General features: G+C 53.2%; 1 pseudogene; it reads left to right on the top strand.

The window, feature by feature from the left end:
* Positions 1 to 1,368: 1,368 nt before the first annotated feature.
* On the top strand, positions 1,369 to 3,644 carry LOC120647752 (annotated as a pseudogene).
* The last annotated feature ends 1,578 nt before the right edge of the window (positions 3,645 to 5,222 follow it).

Genomic DNA, 5,222 nt, shown 5'->3' with positions numbered 1-5,222 from the left:
GAAGTCCGCCGCGCCGGCGGCAGGGGCCCCTCCTCTCCACCTCGAGCGCACCGGGCAGGGGCCCCTCTCCGGCGGCCTCGAGCTCCGCCGCGCCGGGAAAAGGGCGGGGCCGGGGTCCGCGGCACTAGGGCGGCACCGCGGAACCGCCCGTGCGCCCACGCGGTGGCCATGGCAGGGCGGGCTCCGCCGGCGGCCCGCGGCATGAACGCCATGGCACGGCGGGGCGGGCTCCGCCGGCGGCCGCCCCGCCGGCGGCCCTCCCACCTCCCTCTCCCGGATTCGGAGGTCCGCCGCGCCGGCGGCAGAGGCCCCTCCTCTCCACCTCGAGCGCGCCGGGCAGGGGCCCCTCTCCAGCGGCTTCGAGCTCCGCCGCGCCGGGGAGAGGACGGGGTCGGGGGCAAGCACCGCAGCCGCGCACGCAGGAGGGCCGGCGAGTCAGCAGCACGTGGGCACGGCTTCTGCAGCGGCCTCCTCCTCTCTCTGTGCGTCCTCTCTCTGCCCTCCCGACCGGCGAGCTTGCGGGACGGCGAGCGGCGGCCGGTGCCGCGCGTTGCAGCAGCATTGGGCAGAGCGGCGGAGCGGAAGGAGGAAGGAGGAGAGGGAGAGAGCTGATGGGTGGGCCCGGTTTTTGCAAGGGCAAAGATGTTCTTTTATGTGCTGCGGTGTGTTGGAGACAAAAATCAAAGAATGGAGTGTGTTGTGCACAATTTCAAAGAGTGGAGTGTGCTGTGCACAAAATCACCATTTGGGGATGTGCCACAGACCAATTTCCCTATTTCAAATTGTTTCGAAATATTTCATATATGTTTGTAAAACATTTCAGAATTGTACAGAAACATTAGAACATTTGAAAAATTCTGAGTAAATGTTATAAACACTTTGAAATATTCCAGAATTCTAAATGCTGTTTAACACTTCAAGACGCTAAACAGATTGTACAATAGAATAGGGGGGAGCCTCCGGTGACGCAGCGGCGCGCAAAAGCACGCGCGATGAATAAACGCCCCGCACCTAATGCACGAAGGCAAAAGCTAAGACTATATTTGTTTCCATCAGTTTTTTAGCCCCTATCACATCAAAAGAAATCTTAATATTTAGGAGTACCAAATAAAATTTGTTTATAAATTTTTTTTTGATAGATGAATGCTAATTTGTGATACGAATCTAATGAACCTAATTAATCTATGATTGCTACTTAGGAAAATTACTATCGACTCGCCGCAAGCCGCCTCCGCCTACCTATATCACGCGCGCCCGCCGCTCAAACCATTTGGATCAATCCGATCGGCACATGGTTCCGATCCGCTGCAATTCAGCGGGCGAGCGACCGTGTGAAGCGGCCAAGGATCGATTAACCAGAGCAGGAAGATGGACCTGACGGAGCTGCTACCGGAGGACGTGCTTGCTGACGTCCTCCGCCGCCTCGCGCCGCGCTGGCTAGCCACCTCCCGCCGCGTCTGCCGGGCGTGGCGCGCCGCCGTCGACCGCCGTGGCCTGCTGAGCGCCGCCGCCGGCCTCCTCCCGCGCTCCGTCGCCGGAGTCTTCCTCCAGCTCGACGACGGGGCGTCGCTGTTCCTCTCCCGCCCCTCCGTGGGGCCCACGGTTTCCGTGGACGACCTCGACTACGCCTCCTTCTCCGGCGACGGCAGCAAGGTCTACGACCCAAGGAAAAATTTCCCGGCGAGAATTTTTCGAGAAAACCGAAAATCCTGTTTCTCGGCGGGGTTCGGTTTTTTTACTTATCGCCCGAAATTTTCGGCCCTTTTGAATATCTGTCCAAACCAAATTGGTGCAGCCAAATATCAGGCCACCCCACTGCCTCCTAACACTAAATCTTATTCATATTCCATTCCCCATCTCTCTCGGTCCCTCCACGACTTCATAGGAATCCATGGCGATAGCGGTGGCCATATTAAACAGACTGTTTGTTGTGGCAAGAAAGTCATATTTATATGTATTGTTGTATCTTGTTTATACTATTAGATTGTTTGGAAATAATCTAGGTTACTTCCTGCATAAATTGAGAATTTTTTTCTAAATTTCATTCGAAATTAAAATGGCAAATCCGATAATTTTCCGAGAAATCCGATAAACGCGTTTCTCGCTGACCTCCGGTTTTTTTCCTTACCGGTAAGGAAAACCCTGCTACGACCCCTTCGAGGTCAGGGGCCACTGCAACGGCCTCGTCTTGCCCCAGGACAGCGAGGTGAACAGCGTGGTGGTGAACCCCGCCACGCGGCAGTGGGCGCACCTGCCCCCGCGCCCGCCGCCCCCGTGCGCGGTGCCCGAGTACCTGTACGCCGACGACTACCTCGTCTACGATCCGACCGTGTCGCCGCACTACGAGGTGTTCTCGATCCCCCGCGTCCGGCGTAGGCACGAGCTTGGCCCTGGTGAGGAAGCAGAAGAGTTGCCGCCGCTGTGGGAGGGAGCAGAGTTCACCTACCAGAAATTGGATCCCGCAGTGGAGGAGCTGGAATGGCCACCGTCACCTTGCGTCCTCCATGTCTTCTCCTCCAGGACAGGCGGTGGGAGGAAAGGTCCTTTGTGCGAGAAGGGGCGGCCGTAGGGACCGTCGCTGATATGCGGGTAGATTCATCTCTTGATTACCGCCATGCGGTCTATTGGCGAGGATCACTCTACGTGCAATGCCAAACTGATTTTATTATGAGGTAACCTCACTTTTCATTTTTTTATGTACTTTATTATTAAATTGGTATCTTAAGTTAAATTTAGCCAAGTTTGATCAAATTTATAGAACATTTACAATACCAAATTTGTTTCCTGTGAAATATATGTTGATAGCATATATTGGTGGGTAATATAGTTGTTGGTATATTTTTCTATAGACATGATCAAACGTAACTAAATTTGACTTAGGATAAACCTAATACGGCATGTAAATAAAAACGGAGGGGAGTATGAAGTATGAACTGCTACTAACTTTTCCAATGGATTTGTTCTTTGCAGGTTATCGCTGTCAAGTGAAAAGTACAAGATAATTCAACCACCTGCAGCATTCGAACCATCCGATTGGCCGACTGATTACCCATATGCAAGAAGGCTTTCTATTGGAAAATCTAAGAAGGGGATATACAGTGTATTGATAGATCGAAGTCAGCTTAACGTTTGGATCCTTGATGATTCTGATGGTCAAATCAAGTGGGTGTCAAAGCAGCTCGTTGGCCACCTGCCTAGGCTCCAAGAAAAAAGCTACTATCTGCTAGAAAGCCATGGACCTTGGATGTTACATGGTATCGATCCTCGCTGGGACTCCGAAAGACAGGGGCAGTTTGAGTGGGACTCCGATAATGACAATATTCTCCCGGACAATGGCAATAGAACAGGCTACAAATACAATATAGAATTCCTTGGATTCCATCCGTACAAGGAGGTTGTCTTTCTAAATGACTCATTCGTGAGAGTGATAGCCTACCATTTGAATAGCTCGAAGATCCAAGACTTGGGCTATGTGTACCCTGAAGAGGAGGTTCACTGGCTTGGCAACGACCTTATATGTGTTGAGCGCTCGTTCCCGTACACGCCTTGCTGGATGAGACACTGTGATTAATTTAGAAATCTGTAATGAGATCGGATAACTTTGGTTGTAAGGCATTTCAAAGGAGGCCTAATCTACATTTATACAGCAGATTGATATTCCTATTGCGGAATAAATGAAGTTCTCAGGTTTTTTTCTTTTCTTTTATAATTATTTCCCTACAGAAGATCGTATAAAAATTAATGACAAAGAGAAGGGTGCTGCCCTATAATTTGGATTATCCCAAGGCACAATTTCAAGACTTTTGGCGATGTATACCCAGATGATTATTGGCTTAGGCAGTGAACTTGTATGTGTAGAATCATCTTCCCACCCACTTGCTGCCATGCTGGATAGAGACTCTTCTGAAAGAGAAAAAACTGATCAATACAAGTACGTACCACAGAAATTAACATTCTTCAGTTTTGAGGCATTTGAAGAAACTAATGTAACAAACAACACGTTCGAGTTTGAATGGTGTTTGAATAAAGATCAATAACATTACAGTCGATTATTGTGGTTTAGGAGGTGTTCCTTCCCCGTTGAGATTTTCTTTATTTCTTGCCGACTTAAAATGGCTAGCAAGACGGGCGGCACCGTGTGTCGCAGTGGCCGGGGTGGCAACGGGCGGCACCGCAGTGGACCGGTGGCACACGATGGTGCTTGGGCGATGGTGGAGCCATCGGCCGCGCAAGTTGCATTGCGCTCCGTTGAGTGGTGGCAGAGCGACGACATGCGACTTGAGCGGGCTCGTGGCTGGGGGAGCCAAGGAGCGGAGAGAGACCAGCAGCGGCAGTGCAGCCTAGGCTAGGGGAGCGGCGCTCGGACACCGCCTCGTGTAACTGAAAATACATACTACTCTTATATATATTTTTTTACCCAGGCTGCAACAAGTCAGAAGCACACTCTCTCTCTAGTTTCTCTCTCTAGCGGAGAGAGCGGGAGCAAACCCCGCCGGTGACCACTCCGGTCCCGGCGGCCACCAAGCCCACCTCGCTGGTGACCACCCTGGCACCGGCGACCCACCGGTCCTCACCCCGCCTTCCTCCCTCCGCTCCCTTGGGCGATGGGAGATCCGCCGCCGCCTCCCCGGCAGGATGAGGAACAACCATCTCCTGGAAACCCCTTAGGAAGCGGATCTAAGACCCTCAACCCCGCCGCCACCCCATTCACCCCTTCGCCTGGAGCCGGTACTTCTCGGTCGCCTGATGGGATCTGCTTCGGTCTCCCATCATCGGACTCTGACGAGGAGGAGGCAGTCTTGTGGTCTACTCCGCGCCTCCCCACCTCCAAGGGCAAGTAGCCGCTGGTCGATGAAGCTCTACCCCCCCTCCGGGCGGGCCCCCTCTATGGATTCATGGCTGATGCCCGTCGTGCTCATGCTCCTCCTCCACCACTGGTCACACAGGCTCCTCCACCGGCTCGTCGCGCGCTAGTTGATGATGATGGGTTCCAGCTCGTCATCTCCAGGCGTCGCGCCCATCGTGGTCGCACCAACCCCCGGCATCACCAGGTGCCCGCGCGCCGCCCGGTTCCAGCGGACGTCGTTGGATGTTGCTTCAACTGCCTGTCGTACGACCACGTCGCCGCGCGATGCCTTAATCCTTCGCGCTGCTTGCGCTGCGAGGAGACTGGCCACTAAGGAATGAGCAGTACTCACTCTTGGCTATGATGAGTGAATTGT

This window comes from Panicum virgatum, chromosome 9K (assembly GCF_016808335.1).
Source record: "Panicum virgatum strain AP13 chromosome 9K, P.virgatum_v5, whole genome shotgun sequence".
Taxonomy (NCBI): domain Eukaryota; kingdom Viridiplantae; phylum Streptophyta; class Magnoliopsida; order Poales; family Poaceae; genus Panicum; species Panicum virgatum.
Note: the sequence above shows the minus strand (reverse complement) of the source record. Positions and strands in the feature narration are given on the sequence as shown.